The sequence below is a fragment of the Leptonychotes weddellii genome, chromosome 7, assembly GCF_054177405.1.
Source record: "Leptonychotes weddellii isolate Sample4059 chromosome 7, ASM5417740v2, whole genome shotgun sequence".
NCBI classification, from domain to species: Eukaryota; Metazoa; Chordata; class Mammalia; order Carnivora; family Phocidae; genus Leptonychotes; species Leptonychotes weddellii.
In genome coordinates, this window is record NC_138375.1 from 75,868,438 (window position 1) to 75,891,408 (window position 22,971).

General features: G+C 33.9%; 1 long non-coding RNA gene across 9 annotated transcripts in view; it reads left to right on the plus strand.

Moving 5' to 3' along the window:
- The window catches only part of LOC115940170 (uncharacterized), a 136,898-nt gene that overhangs the window by 49,902 nt on the left and 64,025 nt on the right, over nt 1-22,971 (plus strand). For 6 of the 9 annotated variants that reach the window (XR_014147059.1, XR_014147058.1, XR_014147060.1 and 3 more), the window contains one exon: nt 8,073-8,140. The exons of 1 other annotated variant lie outside the window; for it this stretch is intronic. This is a non-coding gene — a long non-coding RNA (uncharacterized LOC115940170). Of the gene's footprint in view, nt 1-8,072; nt 8,141-16,659; nt 16,768-20,938; nt 21,049-22,971 lie in introns of all 9 variants that reach the window. 2 more of the 9 variants (XR_014147061.1, XR_014147063.1) reach the window with 2 other exon arrangements.

Consider the following 22,971-nt stretch of genomic DNA (forward strand, 5'->3'; position numbering starts at 1 on the left):
CTATCTTTTTATCCAATCTGCAACCCTGTGCTGTTTTATGGGAGCATTTAGGCCATTCACGTTGAGAGTGATTATTGAAAGATATGAATTTATTGTCATCATGTTGCCTGTGAAGTCCTTGTTTCTATAGATTGTCCCTGTAAATTTCTGTTGTAGATCACTCTTGGGGTCTTTCTCCTTTTATAGAACCCCCCTTAACATTTCTTGCAGGGCCGGCTTAGTGGTCACATGTTCTTTCAACTTCTGCCGGTCGTGGAAGCTCTGCATCGCTCCATCCATTCTAAATGAAAGCCTTGCCAGATAAAGTATTCTTGGCTGCATGTTCTTCTCATTTAGTACCCTGAATATGTCTTGCTAGTCCTTCCTGGCTTGCCAGGTCTCTGTAGATAGGTCTGACGTTATTCTGATGTTCCTCCCTCTGTATGTAAGGAATCTATTCCCCTAACTGCCCTTAAAATGGTTTCCTTGGTTCTAAGATTTGCGAGTTTTACTATTACATGCTGGGGCATTGGTCTGTTTTCCTTTATCTTGGGAGGGGTCCTCTCTGCCTCTAGGACACGAATGTTTGTTTCATTCCCCAGATTAGGGAAGTTCTCAGCTATGATTTCCTCAAATATATCTTCTAGACCCCTCTCTCTCTCCACCCCGCCCCCCCCCCCAGGGATCCCAGTAATTCTGACATTGGACCTTTCATGGCGTCACTTAGTTCTCTAATTCTGTTTTCATCCATTCTGAGCAGTCTCTCCCAGGCCTCCTCTTTTCCCTTCTTTTCTATCAATTGGTCTTCTAGATCACTAATTCATTCTTCTGCCTTGTTTACCCTAGCTGTTAGGGTATCTAGATTAGATTGGATCTCATTGATAGCATTTTTAAGTTCTGCCAGTTCAGCTTTCATTTCTGCCCTTAGAGCATCTATGTTGCCATTAATTGATCTCTCCATTCTAGCTATCATCTTCATAACTGTTACCCTGAAGTCCATTTACGACATCTTGGTTATATCTGTATCCATTTGTAAATCTGTGGCAGAAGTCACAGTCTCTGAGTCTTCCCTGTTTTGGGGGTATCTCCTCCTAGTCATTCTGTTGAGGGATGGTTGAGGGAGTGTACAGAGTCTAAATTATTGACCACAACCCAAGCAAAATGCACCTGTTTTATAGGGACCTTAGGGTTGTCTGCCTCTTGTTCTCCCAGCCTGTCTTCTGGGGGAGGGGCCTGCTGCTGTTACTCAGGCAACCCTGTTTGGGCGGAGTTGCCCTGCCCCCTGTGGGGGGGGGATGGGTTCAGTGAAAACCAGTTTTTTGGGGGCTTTTGTTCTCTGGTGGCTTTCCTTGGCAGCTTTCTGCGTCTCTTCCGAGAGTCAGAGCAGAAGAGACCATTTCCAACCCTCTGCCTCAGAACAGAGAGAGTGCAGTCTGTTCTTTAGTGAGCTCTGTAGGCCACACTATCTCCGTTTCTGTCTGTGCTGGTATAAACTGCAGCGTCCTGGGTTGTGCGCCCCTCATCATTACATGATCTTTGGAAAATCCTTGTCTTTTTAGTCTCTTTTTTTCTCATCTGTAAAATGGGGTTTTGAGGGTTATTGGGAGGGTTGAATGAAATCATCCTGGTGAAAATGTTTTGAACTGTAAGTTTTCATACAAATACAAAGCCAGGATTATAGTATTCTATATTACTAATTGTAAAGCCATTAGTTTAGTAATATATTGGAAAGGAACAGGTCAGTGCTCTTTCTTCTGTTTCCACACAACCTCAGGTCTGGAGACACTAGGTCTATTTATTACTAGTTTGGCATCACATTACTAATATTTTCATAAATGCAATTTTGCAGAACTCTTGTTACCATGAGCCCAAATTTTAGAGATCACTTTATGCCTGTAATACATTGTAGAGGTCCTTTGAATGAATGTTTCTTTTCTTTTTTTTCCCCTAATTCAAATTTATTTGGGTATGTAAACTACAGAAACAGTTATGTAATAGGTTACTCACATGGTTTAATTCTTCCTGGTTTAATCTGGTGTTTCCCAGAATATGGAATAGTCTTGGTTACCAGTTTGTTTATTTCATTCATCTCTTCTAAAAAGAAGAATATAAACTTGATTAGTTATGACATGTAAGTTTTATGGCATGAGTATATGAAACAAATTATCTAATTATTTTTGCCCAGTAACATTCTAAATCTATAAGAAAAATACCTACTTCATATTTCTTAAATTTGTTTCCCTTTCTGATGTGATTTTTGAGGATATTCTGGAGTTACTTAGCTCTTTTTTTTTTTTGTCTAAAATATCTAATTCAGTGTATTTTGAAACAATGGGGATTATACTCTGAAACCTACATTAAACAAATAAGCTAACAAAAATTAAACCATCACAAGAGAAAATGTGAAATGGAAGTGTGTAATCAAATAAATGGGAAAAAGAGGCTTGAGAAAGATTGTAGAAGACTAACAGGAGATAGCACTAGTGTGTTTCTTACTTGGTGGTTGTTTTCTTTCAGGAAAAATCTTATCAGCTGGAGAATTGCTGTTTTCTTTGAAGTAAGCTCTGGTTTCTCTGAAATCAGATTTTGTATTCCCCAGGCTCCACTCTGCAATGCCAGCGCAAACATACATTAGCAGCTGTACAACACTTTAAAGAGTTAGCAAGAAGGTATCAAGCAATTACTTATTCCATCTTAGACCTTTAGATGTTTTTTAAAAAAAGTCTATAGAGTTTTAGGGAGAAGAAAAATAAGACAGTCTAAATACACTTCATGGAAAAAAATATAAAATGATAATGTAAATTAATTGAAAAGATTGCATTCTATCAGTGAGAGATTCAGGAAAACATTCCTGTTGTTTTATAAACAAATGATATGATGGTTTCTTTTTCTAGTTTGGTAGATAGGTGCTATTCTAGTGAGTTTTTTGTTAACTAGTGCATTGTATAGTGAAATAATTCTGAATAAAATGGTGAGATCTCTTTGATGATGTGACGCGCTCAGATTACTCTGTTCTAGTTTCTAAACTTCACAGAGGGATACTGCTGGTTTAATACTTAGTATTGTGGCTATGCGTGTCAAGTGTCTCTAACTTTATATTACTGTTTGTGGTGCAGTGGAAAGATGGAGTCAACATCTGGGCTGTGGTCCTGGTTTTTCTACTTACTAGTTTTGTGTCTGTGACAATTCATTTAACTTCTTTTGCCCTCAGTGTCCTCATTTGTAAAATAGGGCGAATACTACTTACCCATATAACTTAGAGGGTTACTATCTAGCTTAAGTGAGAATTTATGTGAAAATGCCTTTAAATTGTAAAGTGCTGTTAGATATAGAATGAGAAGGGTTATAAAGGAAAAAGGAGAGGCGTGTGGGTGGCTCAGATGGTTCAGTGTCTGCCTTCAGCTCAGGTCATGATCCCAGGGTCCCGGAATCGAGCCCCACATCGGGCTCCCTGCTCGGCGGGGAGTCTGCTTCTCCCTCTCCTTCTACTGCTCCCCTGCTTATGCTGTCTCAGTCTCTCTGTCAAATAAATAAATAGAAAATCTTTAAAAAAAAAAAAGGAAAAAGGAAAAATTAAGTTGTTATTTCTGTTTACTAACATTCATATGAGAGATAATAATCATAATACTTATTAGGTAGGGTGGGATACTCCAGAAAGGCATACTACTTTGTCTGTTGTCTGTACAGGATTAGAGGGGAGTTTAATATAGGACATAGATTTTAGGTCATATATATTCTTATATTTGAAATTGATTTCAGCTCTAGAGTCTTGTAATCCTACTTTTTAATCTTTTTGTTTATCTGTATACCATGTATGAAGATAATTTGAGTGTCTATGTAGTTGTGTGCAGTATATTTACATGTAATGCATATATATATGTATATGTAGTGTCTTCATGAACCAAAGTACTGCAACAGGCATGTGAAGTGATAATTCCTTTTAGGGAGAAAACTTTACTCATTCATTCATTTTTGTGTTATTTTTCTGTGTCAGGTACAAGTTAATTGTCCTGGCTCCAATATTTGAATGCATTATGAAAAGTTGGCTGTCAGTTTGTTGTTTGCATGACTATTGGTTTCTATTCACATTATGAACCGTTTCAACAAATCCTCAAAATCTTCACTGGATGTAGGTATTATTAAGGATGCATTCTGTTTTCAGTTTATTACCTTAAATTTATACATTAAAGAGACAAATTGGTATACAAAAGAGATAAAAATGGTGTATTTCTTAGATGTACAGCTGCAATTTGAGGACTGTCTTCTGGTGTGATGTATACAGTCAGTCACCAATTTTTTGAGGACCAATAGCAAACAGGAGAGATTTTCTAAAAGTGAAAGAAACAATCAGTATTTTGTTCTTACTACTGTTCATTTATTAAGACATATTTATTGATCGCTTGCCCTAAGTCAGACAGTATGGTAGATGCTGAGAATAAATCAGGAGTAAATTCTAGTGGAGAACATGAACATTAACCAAATAATTTCAGAATTAAATTAAAATACTTGTAAGTACTAAGGAGAGGTATGTAGTTTTGTGAGAAGAGACAACAGTTGAGAGAAATAGAGAAAGTAATAAATTTATATTTGAGTGATAAAAAGAAGTGGGAAATTACCCTATGTAATCAATAACATTATTACATTTATCTTACATAGCACAGACTTTGATAAAATTATAGATGGAAGTAATTTTCCACTGGCAAGGTATAAACAATTTTGATGTAATAAGGAATTATATAAAATAGTTTTTTTTTTTTAAAGATTTTATTTATTTATTTGACAGAGAGAGAGGCAGCGAGAGAGGGAACACAAGCAAGGGGAGTGTGAGAGGGAGAAGCAGGCTTCCTGCAGAGCAGGGAGCCCGATGCGGGGCTCGATCCCAGGCCCCTGGGATCATGACCTGAGCTGAAGGCAGACGTATAAAATAGTTTTTAAAAGTTATGTTAAATATAAAAATTGGACCATAAGAGTAAAACCCCATGGTTTCATATGCTTGCAGTTGGTGGAATAAATCCATAGGCTAAATTATTCTCTCTTTACACACGTCACTTTCTTGTACACAGTGTTTCTTTGCCTTGAAATGTAAGAAAATACAACTTTGGAAAGATAGCCAAAAATTCTTTTTCTAAGATATTAATGTAAGCATTAAGAATTTATATTATTGAGTACATTAGGAGAAGGAATGGAAAAATGAGGGGGGGCGGAATCGGAAGGAGGGATGAACCATGAGAGACTATGGACTCTGAGAAACAAACAGGGTTTTAGAGGGGAGGGGGGTGGGGGGATGGGTTAGCCTGGTGATGGGTATTAAGGAGGGCACGTACTGCATGGAGCACTGGGTGTTATACGAAAACAATGGATCGTGGATCACCACATCAAAAACTAATGATGTATTGTATGGTGACTTACATAACATAATAAAATAAAAAAAAAAAGAATTTATATTATTTTTTCATTAATGTTTTTACTTTTTGAAATTTAACTTTATAAAGAGAACCCATTAGTTTTACTTTAAATTTGTCAGTTTTGCTTTGTTACATGAGCTAATCATACTGCTGTTTGAATTCAGAACTTTTAAGAAATTTAAAAAATTAAAAAAGATTTTTAGTTTTATAAAATATTTTATTTTTTTAATCACAGCTTAAATCTAAGCTTAAGATTCCTTAAAATTAATTATTTAGCATTTTTGATTGCTAGTTATACTGTTGCATAATGTTAGTAGATCTGCTTCCGTGTTTAATTCAATATGTCAGTCGCAAGAAGCTCCAACTAAAATATTTCTTGAGCTTAAATGGAATAAAAGAGGTATTTTAATAACATTTAAGTTCTTACTGATGAGTGAGTGGCAGGTAATTTACAAATAATTTCAAGTTTATATGCTATCAGTGTTTCCTAAATTTGCAGGCAAATTGGCCAGACTTTATGACAATACCTCTCACTTCATTACTCCTAGAACTCCCAAATAAATTTCATTTTTTAATGGGTACCAGAGGTAAAAATTACTTGGTAGGTTGCAAGCTGGGAGAAGAAAAATGTATGTCTTTGAGTTCTATATTTTAATTATGAAGATAGTGCCCTTCTGTTCATTTTTCTCCCATCTTGTTTGGCAATTTTTAATTTAGAGTTATCAAAAAGTAACAAATTTTTTCATGTTCAGTATTTGGTATAGAATATTTAGTATTAGATGTTACTAGAAATATCAAGCTGAAAATACGTTTTCTCTCTTCTCTTTCAATCCTTGGACTTAAAAAAAGTGTTCCTTTAAGTAGCCCTGTATTTAACAACCAGCAGTGTTATCCTTGCTTTGAATATATAATAGAATATGAAAGGAAGTTGAGTGTTTCAAACTACATTGTAATTTTATATTCAAATACACCATAGTCTTATCTATTAACTCCGGGTTTATGGTGGTCTCCATGAGGGTTAACTATTATAGTTAGGATTAAAGAACCATAAAATGCTTTTTCCCCCCCTCTTTGAGTAGGGGGCATTCTGTTCCCTAATGTCCAGTCCTTGTACTCCAAGCTTGAATTTTCCCCTATGCTATTTTTAGGGTGTACATTTCTTGGTTGTAATCATTATCAACTTTACACAGTGTGGCCAAACCATTCACTTAATGTTCAGTAAGAATACTGCCCACCCCCCAGCAAGGTTGGGAAGTTAATTTCAGGAGTATTTGTTAAGTTCTATACGTATTTTATGAAAGGTAATAGAACTAAGAAATGTCTTAATAATTTTGCCACAAAATAAATTAAAAAGTAAGAGATAATTACCACCATTTCTTGCCTTTTGTACCACCAGCCAAAATAACTTAACCTCAAAGTCTCACCATTTAATAATAGTCATGCTGCTTAGAACAGATCGTAAACAGTTAAACTTCTCTTCTTTGCTCTGGGTGTTTCTGTAACACACTTTGTGATGTAACTAAAAGTTGTGTGCGTGAATAGCAAAGGAGACCCAATTCTTCCACATTCCTTGGATGCATGATAACATGGGTAGATCACTGGACAAATTGAGATCTCAGGTTAATGTTACACATGTGAGTAGTTGTATTTGCCTTTCTTTCTAAGGATCCTCAGTATTTTTGTAAAATGAGGCATAAATATTCACTAGAACTATGCATAAGTTTTACATTTTTGTGAATTAAAAACATTTATGTGAGCAAAGATGCAGTTTATATAGTGAATCACATACTCTGTTCAGGATCTTGTATTATCCACAAGAAAATTAACAACCTATTAGAAGAGCTTTCAGCTTTCAAAAATGAGGTTTTTTGAGAGCCATGCACCACTGACTAGCTGATCATATATTTAATCCTCTATTTTTCTGTCTATCTGATGGACAATGAGACAGCAGTTAAGGGAATTTGGATTTCAGGTGTGCAGGTTTTTGACACTTTGATACAAAGGAGTGATTATTCTAAACAACTTATTAAGTATGTATGTAAAAGAATAAATGAAACTCGAAAAGTTCCCATCTTAAAAAAATTGACAGTGAATGCAGAGATTCTATGGGTCATCCTGTACAAATGAGCAAACTTGGTGAATAGAACACAGAAAGTTAATACAAACGGGTATTAGAAAGTTAATATGAATTGCCTGGACCCTGGTCCAGTGCTATTTTCACTATTTTATTTAATATACTTTTAATACTTCTAAGTAATCTGTACGATAAACACGTGGTCATTTCCATTTGGTATATGTAGAATCTAAATAAAATAACACATTTTTGAAATTTCATTTGGACCTTTGAAAATTGCTTGTAAAAATCAAGTTAGAAACTATGCAAGTATATTGTGTCACAGTTTTTGCTGTGTTGTCTGCTTTTCTCAATGTTTTATATACATATATATATGTGTATATATATATATTCATTGAGACTATTTGTATGAGAGTTGATCACCTGGGTTTAGGTCTATAGGAATGATAAAGATTTAAACACTGTTTACTTTCAAAAAGTTATTTAAAAATTTAATAAATACTTCAAAGAAATGAAAATGAAACATTTGAAATAGGAAATATTAGAAAAAGTATTAGTCAATTTTAACAAAGTGTTTTGACATATTTGATTTATATGTTTTTTTTGTTTTAAAGAAATGAAAGATCCCTGAGACTGTTGAATCCCCTCACATTCCATTCCCACCCACCTTACTTCTCCAGGAGTAACCATTATCCTGAAGTTGGTGTGTATTCTTCCTCTAAGTTTTTATATTTCTATGTATGTATGTATCCATAAATCATATAGACCTGCTCTGCCAATATGGTAGCCACCAGCCACATTTGAGTCTTAAATTTAAATTAATTAAAATAAAATACATTCAGTTCCTTAGGAACACTAGCCACATTACAACTGTTTAACATCCATATGTAGCTCAGGCCACTGTATTGGATGGTGCAGATACAGAACATCTTTATCATTGTGAAAAGTTTTCATATAAACCATTGTTTGCGTATTTTAAACTTCATACGAATGATATTATACTATTCATATTCTGGAGCTTATTTATTTATTTTTTAAAAAGATTTTTATTTATTTATTTGTCAGAGCACAAGCAGGGGGAGCGGCAGGCTGAGGGAGAAGCAGACTTCCCGCTGAGCAAGGAGCCCTATGCGGGACTAGATCCCAGGACCCAGGGATCATGATCATGACCTCAGCCAGAGGCAGATGCTCAGCTGACTGAGCCACCCAGGTGTCCCGAGGGAGCTTATTTTTTTCACTATTATGTTTTTGAGATTTGTCTATAGTGACACACGGATTTATGGACATTTAGACCATTTCCAGTTTTTAATTGTTATAATAATGCTGCAATGATCACTTTTATGCATGTTTCTTTACAAATACGTGTGAAAGTTTTTTTAGGGTATGCATTTCTTGGTTGCAATCATTATCAACTTTACACTGTGTGGCTAAATCATTCCCTAAAGTACCTATGTCAGTTTATGCCTCAACCAGCAGTATGTAAGATTTCCTTATCTTTACATACTTGCTGATACTTAGACTACAGACTATATAGACTATAGTATCAAATGTTATTTTGTTTTAATTTGCATTTACCTAACATTTAGTGAGGATGAGCAACCTTTCATATGTTTATTGGCCATTTGGAATTTCTTTTCTGTGAATTGCCTATTTTTATTTCCTTTTTGTTGTTGTTTTCCTTTTGATTTAGAAGTTCTTTATAATAATTCATTTTTGGTTGTATGCATTATAAATTTGTCCCATTTTGTATCTTATCTTTTTACTTTGTTATGTGGTCTTGATATATAGAAGTTTTAAAACTCACTGTGTAAAAAGTTTTAGCCTTTCACCTTAATGCTTGTACTTTTTTTGTGTCTTGTCTAAACAAGCTTTTCCTTAGTTGATGCCATATGACTAATTTTGTATTTTTTTCCCTAAAAGTGTTATAATTTTGCTTTCTAGATTTAAGTTTTTAAAATCACCTGGGATTTATTTTGTGAGCCAGTGATCTAATTTTTCCCCATAGGTGTAACTAATTTTCTCAGGATCATTTTTTAAAATAGTTTTTCCTTTTCCCAGTGATTTGTATTGTCAGCTTTTTCATTCATCAGATAGCCATATATATTTCATCTGTTTCTGGGTTCTCTATCCTGTGTGGTTGATTTGTTTATCCTTGTTTATCTTCTATCATCTGAATTGTAAGAGCTTTATAATATGATGAAGGCTGTTTCAGGTAAGTCTTGCCACCTTGTCCATCTTCTTGAAAATTGTTCTATTTTCAGTATCTTCTCTCACATGTGAATTATAGGGTCCTATTGTCAAGTACTGTTAACAACCCTCATGGGATTTCTTTTGGAATTGAATTAATAGAGTTAATTTAGTGCAAATAGACATTTTCATGAAACTTAGTCTTCCTGTCTACCAGCATAGTATATTCTCATTCATTTGTGTTTCCATTTATGCCTGACAATAAAGTTTTATAATTTCCTTTATAGGGGTCTTACTCTGATTTTGTTAGACATACTCTTAGGTACATTATGATTTTGTTTCTGTTGCTAATGAGATCTTCTATTACATTTCTACTTGGTTATTGTTTGTACATAGGAATGGTATTAAATATTTGTATTTTGATCTTGTATCCAATAACCCTGTTGAACTATCTTTATTAGTTTTGGCAATTTGTAGAATCCCTGGGATCTTTTACATAATAATGTTATCTGAAAATAATGACTATTTTTTTTCAGTCCTTATTCTTTTAATACTTTTAAAGTTGGTTAGCATTTCCTATACTTAGGAAAGGTTGAATATAAGCAGTATGTAGTAACAAACATTCTTACCTTGTTTCTAACTTTAAAGTAAATGCTTTTAAAATTATCCCATTAAATATCAGGTGAGGGAAATTTCCTTGTACTCTTAACTTGCTAAGAGATTCTTAATAAAAGGTGATGAATAGACATTGAATTTTTTTCCTGTATCTTTCTAAAAGATCATATGAGTTTTCTTTTATATGTTGATGTGGCAAATTACATTAATTGATCATTGAGTTCTTGGGATAAGCCTTACTTGATCATGATGTAGTTTGTGTAGATACATGTAAGTATTTGTGTGTACATACGTAGATCTGTAGATGATATATATAGACACACAGCATTATTAAATTGATTAAATTTGCTAATATTTTGTGTAGAATTTCTTTTATTGATGTTAGTATATTTGAATGTCCTATTGTGTTTTATTATACAGTTTTTGTGATTTTGAGCATAAGATTATACTCACTTTATAAAATGAGCTCTTTATAAAAAGAACTTTCTCTATTTTTTCTATTCTCTGGAATATCTTATTTAAAATAAGGGTTATCTGTTTTTTTAAGATTTGGTTATACTTGTCTATAAACAACAGACTTGGCCTGATGCTTTCTTGTGGATAGATATTTACCGATTTAATTTTTTGATGTTTATGAATATATCCAGGTTTTCAATATTCTTTTTTTTTTTAAAGATTTTTTTTTTTATTTATTCATTTGAGACACAGAGATACAGAGAGAGAGAGAGAGAGGGAGAGAGCATGAGCAGGGAGAGAGGCAGAGGGAGAGGGAGAAGCAGGCTCCCTGCTGAGCAGGGAGCCCGATGCGGGGCTCGATCCCAGGACGCTGGGATCATGACCTGAGCCGAAGGCAGATGCTTAACCATCTGAGCCACCCAGGCGCCCCTTCAATATTCTTCTTGAGTCAGATTTTGGTTATTTATACAGAGTGTCCCAAAAGTCTTAGTGCAGTTTTAAATTTGAATGACTTAAAGGGTATAAATACCATAGACTTGTATAATTATTTGGAAGTTAATTTAAATTTCTTTTTAAGTTTTATGTTTTTTGAATCATAAATTAAAATTTTCAGTTAGTGTTTTCCATCCTTAGTCACAAGAACTGAAACAAAATACTGTAATTAAACATTTATTATTAAGTTTCTTAATAGATTTTTACACCTTTTTTTTTTCTTGTGCACTTTATTGAACAAATCAGGTTATTAATCTGTAAATTTTCCCCTTGTGTTGGGGATTTTGAAGACCATCCCCAGGCTCATTGATTCACTACTAGACTCATAGGATTCAGCATGTACTCTATGCTGTGATTTATTATAGCAAAAGGATACAGAGCAGTATCAGTAAAGGGGAAAGGCAAATGGGGCAAAGTCTGGAGGAAGGAAACCAGGCATGAGTCTTTTCCTAGTTCAGTTACACAGGTTGTACTTAATTCCCTCAGGAATGAGTTGTGACAACTATGTGAAATATTTAAAAGGAAAGCTCATTAGACACTCAGTGCCCGGGGTTTTTACTGGAGGCTGGTTATGTAGGCATCTTCTGCCTGGCATGTACCAAAATTCTAGACTTGTAGAAGGAGAGCAGATGTCAAGCATAAACCACATTGTCCACTGTACAAACAGGTTAGGCACATTGAGCAGTCTTATCTGTTCTGGGATTGGTGGGAACCCTGCTGAAATACAAATTCCCAGACACCAGCCAAAGGCCAGTCTTGCAAACAGACTTTTCAAAGGATAGCAGTTTGAATCTTGCTCTATTAACTCCTTTTTGTACACCTACCTTCAGGATTTTGCTAATTGCATCTGAGGTGTTGTTAAATGTGTTACTCTGTGTCAATTCCCTATAAACCAGTACTTAGATCTAGAGGCTTACACAGGCTTGATTTTTTTTTTTTTTTGGGCAAGAATATTTCATAGGTGGTATTGTATACTTTCTTTTGTATCACACCAGGAGGCATATAACATGTGGTTGCTCTTTTTGTGTGTGGATGTTAAGATTGATCAGTAGTTTCAGGTATTGTCAGCCTGGTCTGTACATTGTTAAATTACCCCCTGTCTAATGATTTTAGCACCTGTTGATGATCATTGCCCAGATTCATCGTGCCATTCAGAGTTGTAAAACCTAACTTTCTTTTTCATATATAATTGCCCTCATCAACTATTTAGTTTTTCTGAGGTACAATTAATAAAGAAAAGACAGGAAAAATGCATCGTTCTTTTCCTTTTATTTACTAGTTTTCAGAATACTAAGTTGGTTCTCTGGCATCCTGCAAAGGCAATTATGAACATTCATTTTTATTTATTGCTATGAACGTACGGATTTTTAACACATTTAATATTTTAACCGGCTGATACTATCTTTTTCCTAAAATTGTCCCATCTTTTGCCATCTCTAAGTTAGCTTCTGAGCCCTTTTGACACAACACCATCAGCTTTTGATAACTTTCTTGTTTTCTGGTACAGTAAGGTATTTTTGGTTCATATTGTCTGTTTTCTACCCTAGAACTGGGATCAGTTTCTACCCTATTTTCTTTTAGTGCAAAAATTATATTTAGAGACCACAGTTTAGATGATGGGGTGGGTGCTCAGTGGCCTGGACTTGTCATGTTTCTAGGCCTTTTTAGTGGAAATATGAACAGCTAGGAAATACAAACTTTTTTAAAGGAAAATACTTCATGAGTATATCCTGATATTTCCATTTCAAATTTGGGATTACAAGGGTTTTTAACTTTTCTTGGTTTTGTATTGGTGGTTTTTTTCTTTTATGCTGAAAATGTTGGTTCCTGATGACCTTAATATAATTAATTGCTCTTTGTATATTAATATCAGTATACCAACACCAATGCCATTACTAATAATATGGTTACTGAAATAGTTTACAACTTCTTTGCAGTTCTTTTGGTCCTTGTTGTATATCCCACTGATGATTTGTAATCAAATTACTCTGTTTTTAAGTCACTTGAAATAATTGTTTTCTGTGTGTTTGTTAAACCCATCGACTTGATACATGGATTAGTTTGATTTTATTTTCAAACTTTTGGGAGCACTTTTTTTTTTTTTTTAAATTTTATTATGTTATGTAAGTCACCATACAATACATCATTAGTTTTTGATGTAGTGATCCACGATCCATTGTCTTCGTATAACACCCAGTGCTCCATGCAGTACGTGCCCTCCTTAATACCCATCACCGGGCTAACCAATCCCCCCTCCCCCCTCCCCTCTAAAACCCTGTTTGTTTCTCAGGTCTATAGTCGCACTTTTAAAATTCTTGATTCAATTTTGTTTTATAATTTTGTCAGATTTTTACAATTTCATATTAAAAATCTAGAAAATAAGATAAATTTGGAAAAGTCTGGCTTCTATCCTTCCTTCACCTTCTTTTTTTCTTTTCCACAGACGAATAATTTAGGTAGCTTTTGATTGATATCTATCTTTTTAAAAAAAATGGAACCAAATGTGTGTGTCTATGTATTTCTGTTTCCCCTCTTAGATAAATACATGCATACTATTCACACTGTTCAGCACCCAGCTTTTTTCATTTAATATTTCCTGGAGATCATACCATAATAGTATGTAAAAATTCCTTATTAGGATCTGTTTTTTTTTTATCTGGCATGGGATTACCATACCATGCATGTAATGTAAATTCAGACCTTAAACCTCTCTTCAGGTTTTGCTCTTTCATGGGAAACTTTTTTCCTACATAGAGCTTTTGGCAGAGAGACAGCTTCCTTGCTTCTCTTCTGGGCTTGTGAGCAGAGATTTTGTTTTTGTTTTTAACACTCTTTTTTTATAGCGTAAGCAGTCTTTTGATTATCTAAACTTTTTACTTGGGTATCCCAGTTATTTCATTCTCCCTTACTTATGTGGGCCCCAAACTATGTATTCTGTCCCTACGTATGGACCTTAACACTTCAGCTACTGGCTCTTACACCATTTCAACTCTGTACTTCTCTAAGTTGTCATGCTCTCAGCTTTGACTCTTGTAACTCTGGCTTTGAGTTCTCTCTGTTTTGGGAGCCTTGATATTTCTAAGCTATGTATTCATTTTTTTGGTTGTATTTTTTCCACCATGTCTTTGTGTTTGGAGCAGGGGAAATTCGCTTTGTCATGTTCCCAGAAGTAGATTGACAGCATTTATTTCCTATCACTCCTGTCTGTCATCCCTTTTTTGTAACTAACTGGCTGAAGGAATATACGCACACATTCACAAATACGAAACAAGTTTTTAAGACATACTTTGTGACTGAAATTATGGCATTTCCTACCAAACTGTCCCCCCCTTTCTCTCGCTTGAAAAGATTATTAATCTTCTGTAATAGTTATTATAGGTGTTTTTTAGTACATTCTCTTTTTCTCTTCTCTCTCTTACTGTTTTCCTCTTTTTTCATCTTCCTCTAAATCAAAGAAAAATCTGTGTTGAGAATCCAGGTCAACTAATCTTAGTGCTTTTTTCAAAAGGGCAATAAATACAGTCATGAGGCTTTTTACACAACATTATGGTGAATATAAATTCTTTCTAATAAAATAGAAAAAAATACCTAAATATAATTTGTGCTCAAGTGCAGATTCTTGGTTCAGGGTATTTTTTAAGTTGTTGAAGAGCCTTTATCCAATGACATTCATTCCTGTTTGATTTTATGTCTTTGTTTCACTTGTGCTGCCCTCTAACTTGTGTCCTCCCTGTTGCTTTCTTTTATATTCCTTTATTTGCGGTGCAGGTGTTTCATTAAAACTGTATCAGATATTGGCATGCCACAGAGGAACTTTTCTAGTTCATACATTTCACCTAGGTCTTTTGCTGTTCATTTTTGCAAATTAAAATATAGAAGCAATATTAATACCAGTAAACAGCTTAGAAATATACAAGTCATAGTTAAATCTTCAGATCGCTTAAAGAGGTTTGTAGCTTTCAAATTCTCCTTTAGGGATGACATATTTACTTAGAACTTTGACTAGAGGTAAGAATTTTGCAAAAGTATTGGAAAAATTGTTTCAACTATTTTTGAGTTCCTTAAGTGATAAAAATAATAGTAATTTCATTCCTACTTGTTTTTGTTAGCTTTTAACTCATATTATTTATAATGTTTTAACCAGAGTGAAAAATAATGCAAGAAAGACTATTAAATCTTTCTTTAGACTACTTTAAGTGGCTCCAAGGAAAGTTAACTTACAGGGTATCCTAAAGGATATTATCATTACGGTTTTCTTTTTTGTTATAAGACTTACTTGTAAAGTAACTTTGAATCATAATACTTTTTCAGTTCTTTTTTAAAAGAACACTTAGATAATCCAGTGGAAAAATGGCACACAGTATACAAACCTGTGCATTGATCAGCAAATTTAAAAGTGCAATGTTTTCTAACTGACCCTTGATTCAAATTATATGAAATCATACAGTGTATACATTTACTAACATGTTTAGTGAAAACATGAGGAATGTGAGAGAGCTAATAAGAATTTTAACTTTTTTTTTAATCTCAGTCTATGGCATTTGCTTTCATTTTCTTCACACATTTATGATATCATCTGTGTCAAAGTTTTATCAACTTAGATTTATAAATATGTATTATATTAAATGTACTTGAGTATAGTATATACATTTGAATATGAATTTGTATGTGGTGACAATAAAACACACATCAATTCACAAACACGAAACAAGTTTTTATCCAAGGTCCTGTAGTTGTCACTCTCCCACAGTGGTGTGGAATTAAGAAAAAAAAAGCTCCATTTTCCATCTAATTAAATTTGCCAAAGCAGTTTCTTTCATTCACATGTTTAAAACAGGAGCATGTCTTTTCTCAGAACCTATAAACTGGCTAGTTGAAAAATTGACAGCTCTGTGAAGAGGACACAACCTTATATTTCATTTCAGGCAGCCAGAGTTTTAAATACAGCTCTGGTGATGAGAATGGGAAGGTTTCACACAGCAACCTAAACAGATAGCATAATATCTCCATTGCTATCCATGTTGTTTCCTGCTTCAGCATTTTTCATATATGTCCTACACATCACATTAATAGAAACTCAACCAGAAAACTGGGTTTTGAGTTACTTGGTATCTATCACAGTCTGTGGTAATGACTACTATGAATCACTGAGGCATGTGGAAGAATTTTATCTTTAAAAAAAGTACTGAATGTATTACAAAAATTTAGGAAAGGGCTACATTTTAGAAGTACACTAATTTGGACAGAATATTTCAGTCATTGGGTTTCTTCTCGTAATTTTTTCTGTATGTAAGCTGCCTTACTGAAAATTGGCACCATTTAATGAAGCTATGTGTATTTCAGTAAAGAGGAAGCTAACTAAAGCAAACACTTAGAAAGTGACCTATGTACATGCATATTGCATATCCTTTTTCTGGCAGGGAATTGACTGTCTCTTTATCATGCATCTAGGGATCTTGAATCCTTATAAAGGGATCAGAATCAGGAGAAAAGTTGCTGTGCTTTGAGATGCCTAAGATGAATACTCAATACAAAAAGAAAAGTATCACAAAAGTCATGGTATGTAAATTAAGAGTGCCTGGGAGCAATTATTTTATATGGCAAAACCAGAAGGACATTAAAAAACCTTATAAGGGTGCCTAGGTGGCTCAGTGGGTTAAGCATCTGCCTTCAGCTCAGGTCATATTCCCAGGGTCCTAGGATCGAGCCCCACATCAGGCTCCCTGCTCAGTGCGGAGCCTGCTTCTCCCTCTCCCTCTGCCACTCCCCCTGCTTATGCCTGCTCTCTCTCTCTCTCTTAAATAAATAAAATCTTTAAAAAAATAAAAAATAAAAACCTTATATTTCTGTTTTTAAGTTGTTGAAGAGCCTTTATCCAATGACATTCATTCCTGTCTGATTTTATGTCTTTGTTTCACTTGTGCTGCCCTCTAACTTGTGTGCTCCCTGTTGCTTTCTTTTATATTCCTTTATTTGCGGTGCAGGTGTTTCATTAAAACTGTATCAGATATTGGCATGCCACAGAGGAACTTTTCTAGTTCATACATTTCACCTAGGTCTTTTGCTATTCATTCTTTATGTTCAGATCATAGTCATGTTGTTAGCAATAATATTATTAATCTTCTGTAACAATTTTGAGAAATGTATGCTGTATTTGGTTTATAGTGTCCCAAAACATTCTTTACTTTTTTTTTTAACGTTTTTATTTAAATTTCAGTTAGTTAGCATACAGTGTATCGTAGTTTCAGGTGTACAATATAGTGATTCAATACTTCTGTATATCACCTGGTGCTCATCACAACAAGTGCACTCCTTAATCCCCATCACCAATTTAACCCATTCCCTCACCCACCTCCCTTTTGGTAACCATCAATGCTCTACAGTTAAGTTTGTTTCTTGGTTTGCCTTTTTCTCACTCTTTTTTCCCCTCTTTTGCTTGTTTGTTTTGTTTCTTAAATTCCGTGAAATCATTGTGAAATCATACGGTATTTGTCTTTCTGTAACTGACTTATTTCACTTACCATAATACTCTCTGGCTCCATCCATGTTGCAAATGGCAAGATTTCATTCTTTATTGTGGCTGAGTAATATTCTAGTGTGTGTGTGTGTGTGTGTGTGTGTGTGTATACACCATATCTTCTTTATCCATTCATTGATTGATGGACACTTGGGCTGTTTTGATAATTTGGCTGTTGTAGATAATGCTGCTCTAAACATCAGGGTGCATGTATCCCTTTGAATTAGTATGTTTGTATCCTTTGGGTAAATACCTAGTAGTATTGCTGGATCAGAGGGTAGTTCTATTTTTAATTTTTTGAGGAACCTCCATATTGTTTTCCAGAGTGGCTGCACTAGTTTGCATTCCCACCAACAGTGCAAGAGGGTTCCTTTTTCTCCACATCCTCGCCAATACCTGTTGTTATTTGTGTTTTTTTTTTTTTTTAGCCATTCTGACAGGTGTGAGGTGATATCTTGTTGTAATTATTTACTTGGTTTTAAAGTTGTAAAATAAATTCAGAAAATTTGTTTGAGGAGAGCATTTCCAAAGTAATTCATAACTAGTTGAGTAAATAACATTTTGAAATAAATTTATTTTCTCTTAAAAATTAGATGTCCAGCAATAGCCATATTTATACATGCAATTATACCTTATTACAAAATTTTATATGGTACAAATATTTATATATTAAAGATTAAAAACTTTGGGAATACATTTTTTTCTCCCAAATAGAATGAAAAGTAAGTATTAGGATTCTTAACGTCTCTTATCTTAACATGGTCTTGACCAAGCCTAAGTTCTCCTGTCTCTTGATGAAAAGTCTATAAACATTTACATTTCATTACAGAAACTGTGTACTTTTAAGGATCCCATCTTAGAATTTTGGAGAGGTTCTCACCCTGTTTGCATTTTCCTTATGCACTTGGCTTTATTTTCTCACTTTAAAATAATTGTAGTTTAATGCTAGGTTTGGATGTATAATTGTACTTTTCTTTTTCTTAATAAGACAAAAATGAAGCATTAGAAAAGAGATTGAAATAGAAGAGACTAAAGTACTGAGAAAAGCCTCCTATATGAAACCCTGTGGAGACTGTAGATTACAGTATCACTACTTGAAAAATGCATGGTGTTTGAAAGGATCAAAGAAAACTACACCAAAACTTATAAGAAGTTATTTAAGTAGACCATACAATATATGACCTTTTGTGTCTGCTTTCTTTCACTTAGTGTAATGTTTTTGAGGTTCATCCAAGTTGTAGAATGTGTCAGTTCTTTGTTCCTTATAATGGCTGAGTATATATACACACAATACATACATACCCCAATTTGTTTATCCATTTATCCACTGATTGGCATGTGGGCTATTTTAATCCTTTGGCTATAGTGAATAATGCTACTATAAACCTTCATGTACAAGTTTCTGTGTGGACATATGTTTTCATTTTTTTTAGGTATATACTTAGGAGCAGAATTTCTAAATCATATGATTATTCTGTGTTTAATTTTTTGAGGAATAGCCAACTTGTTTTCCATAGCAGCTGAACCATTTTGCATTCCCACCAATAATGTACAAGGAGTCCTATTTCTCTACATCCTTGCCAACAGTTGTTATTTTTATTAATTTAGTCTTTGATTGAAGCTATCTTAAGTGGATATGAAGTGTTTTTTCATCATGTATTCAATGACTAGAGATACTGAAAATCTTTTCATGTGCTTATTGGCTGTTTTTATATCTTCTTTGGAGAAACTATGCAGGTCCCTTGCCCATTTTTTATTTGGGTTTGTTTATGTGTTGAATTATAAGGGTTCTTTATATATTCTCATTATTAATCCTTTATGAGATAAATGATTTGCAGAATTTTTTTCCATTCTTTAGATTGTTCTTTGGCATTCTTGATAATTTTCTTTAATGAACAAAAAAAGATTATAATTTTTATGAAAGCCAACTTGTCTTTCACTTTTACTGCTCATGCTTTTGGTGTCAAATCTATGAATCTATTGCCAAATCTCAGGTTATGAAGATTACCTCTGTTTTTTTCTTCTGGTAATTTTATAGTTTTAGCTCTTATATTTAGGCCATTTATTTGAGTTAATTTTTGTATAAGAAGTGAGGTATGGATGGGTCCAACTTCATTATTTGTTTGTGGTTATCCATTTATCCCTGCATCATTTGTTGAAAACTGTTATTTCCCTGTTGAATGGTCTTGTCAAAAATCAATTGGTTATGGATGATTGAGTTTATTTCTAGATCCTCAGTTCTATTCTGTTGGTCTCTATTTCTATCCTTAGGTCACTACCACACTCTTTTGGTTAGGGTAGCTTTGTGGTACATTTTGAAATTGGGAAATGTGAGTTTTTCAGCTGCATTTTACTTTTTGAATATTGTTTTGGCTACTCAGAATCCCTTGTAGTTCCATATAAATTTGAGGAATTTAGTTCTCTTTGTGGAGTATTGTTATCTTAACCATATTGAGTCTTCCAGTTCATGAACATGGGATGTATTTCCATTTATTTAGGGCTTCTTTAATTTCTTTCAGCAATGCTTTATTCCCCAGTATTTTATTCTTTTGAATGCTATTGTAAATGAAATTGTTTTCTTAATTTCCAGATTGTTCATTGCTGCCATGTAGAAACACAACTAATTGTGTTGGTCTTGTACCCTGCAACTTTACTGAATTCATTTATTAGCTCTAGTAGGTTTGTGTATGTGTGTGTGTGTGTGTGTGTGTGTAGATTCTGTGGGATTTTGTATATATAGAATCATGCCATTTGCAAGTAGAAATAGTTTTACTTCGTTCTACCTCTAAAAGGCTTTATCAATTTGGATGCATCTTATTTCTTTTTCTTGACTAATTGCTCTGGCTGGAATGTCCAATACAATGTTGAATAGGTCAAAGCATGCATTTTTGTCCTGTATCTTGATCTTAGGGGGAAAGCTTTCATTCTTTCACTAGAAAGTATGATATTAACTATGGGTTTTTCATAAATTCCCCTTACTGTGTTGAAGAAATTCCCTTTTATCCTAGTTTTTGGGCATTTTTATCATGAGAGCATTTAGAATTTTCTCAGATGCTTTTTTGGGCATGTATTGAATGATTATGTAGTTTGTTTTTTTAAATTCTGTTAGTGTGGTATGCATTACATTGATTTTCATATGTTGAACTGCCATTGCATTCCTGATTTATATCCTGCTTGGTGATGGTAAGGTTTTTTTTTTTTTTTTTTTTTAAGTAGGCTTCATGCGCAGCATGGAGCCCAACATGGGGCTTGAACTCATGACCCCAATATCAAGACCTGTACTGAGATCAAGAGTTGGACGCTTAACTGACTGAGCCAACCAGGTACTCCGATGGTGTATAATTTTTAAAATGTACTCTCAGAGCTTGTTTGCTAGTATTTTGTTGAGGAATTTTGTAAATATTCATAAGAGATATTGGTCTATAGTTTTCTTATGGTATCTTTGTCTGGCTTTGGTGTCAGGTTAATGCAGACCTTATGAAAAGTATTAGAGTTTCCTCTCTGTTTTTTTGGAAGAGTCTAAGAAGGAATGTTAATTCTTCTTTTAGGGATTGATAGAATTCAATTGAATTCTACTGAACTAGATGGTCCTGACTTCTCTTTTGTTAGGCTATTTTTATTAACTGATTTAATCTCTTGTTACTGGTCTGTTAAGATTTTTTACTTCTTGAGTTAGTCTTGGTAATTTGTGTTTTCCTAGGAATTCATCCATTTCATCTAGATTGTCTAATTTGTTGGTGTAAAATTGTTCATAGTATTTTCTTATAGTCCTTTAAATTTCTACAAAATTGATCTACAGTTCCTCAAATGTGTATGAAACTGCAAGAGACTTCCAGTAGCCAAAACAATATTGAAAAAGTAAATGTATGTCCCTGCTTTCATCTCTTATTTCAGTTATTTGCATTTTTTTTCTTAGTCTAGCTAAAGGTTTCTCATTTTTGTTGATTTTTTTTTTTTCCCCAAAAAGCTGACCTTTGGTTTAATGATTCTCTCTGTTGCTTTTCTCTTCTCTATTTTGTTTCTCTTGGCTATGATCTTTATTATTTCTTTCCTCCTCTCAGTTTGGGTTTCATTTGTTGTTCTTTTTCTAGTTCCTTAAGGTGTGAAGTTGGGTTGTGGACGTGAGATCTTTTTTAAATGGAGGTGTTTACAGCCATAAATTTCCCACAGAACACTTCTTTTGCTGCCCCCTATATGTTTTGGTATGTTGTATTTTTATTTTCATTTATCTCAAAGTATTTTTTGTGTCTCCTAGTGATTCCTTACTTGATTTACTGGTTGCTTAAGAGTATGTTGCTTAGTTTCCAGGTGTTTGAGTTTTCCAGTTTTCCTTCTGGTATTGATTTCTAGCTTCATTCCATTGTGGTCAGAGAAGATACTTTGAATGATTTTAATATTTTTTTAAATTTGAATTGTCTTATGGCATAACATATGGTTTATTCTAGAGAATGTTCCAGTGCAGTTGAAAAGAATAGATATTCTGCCATTGTTGGATAGAGTGTTTTGCACATGTCTGTAAAGTCTAGTTGGGTTTATAGTATTATTCAGGTCCTCTCTTTCCTTATTAATTTTCTGTCTATGTGTTCTATCCATTATTGAAGTAGGCTGTTGAAGTTTCCAACTATTATTATATACTGTCTTTATCCCTTCAATTCTTTAATTTTAATTTATTGAGGAATCTCCAAACTGTTTTCCATAGTCGCTGCACCAGTTTGCATTTCCATGAACAGTGCACGAGGGTTTTTTTTCCTCCACATCTTCACCATAGATGTTTATAATTGTTATATCTTTGTGATGAGTTATTCTTTATCACTATAAAATATCTTTGTCTCTTGTAACAGTTTTTGATGTAAAATCCATTTGCTCATATTAATATTGTGAACTGGGCTCCCTTTTTGTTACTATTTGCATGTAATACCTTTTTCCTTCCTTTCAGTTTCAACTTGTGTTTTTGGGTGTAAAATGAGTCTCTTATATGCAGTTTATAGTTGTATCATTTTTTTTTAAATTCATTCTACCAATAGTTGTCTTTTATTTGATTTTTTCAAATTTTCATTTAAATTCTAGTTAACATATAGTGCAGTGTTGGTTTCAGGAGTAGAATTCAGTTATTCATCACTTATATGAAACACCCAGTGCTCATCATATCAAGTGCTCTCCTTAATACCCATCACCCATCTAGCCCATCCCCCCACCTCTCTCCGTCACCCCTGTTTGTTTTCTATCTTTAAGAGTCTCTTATGGTT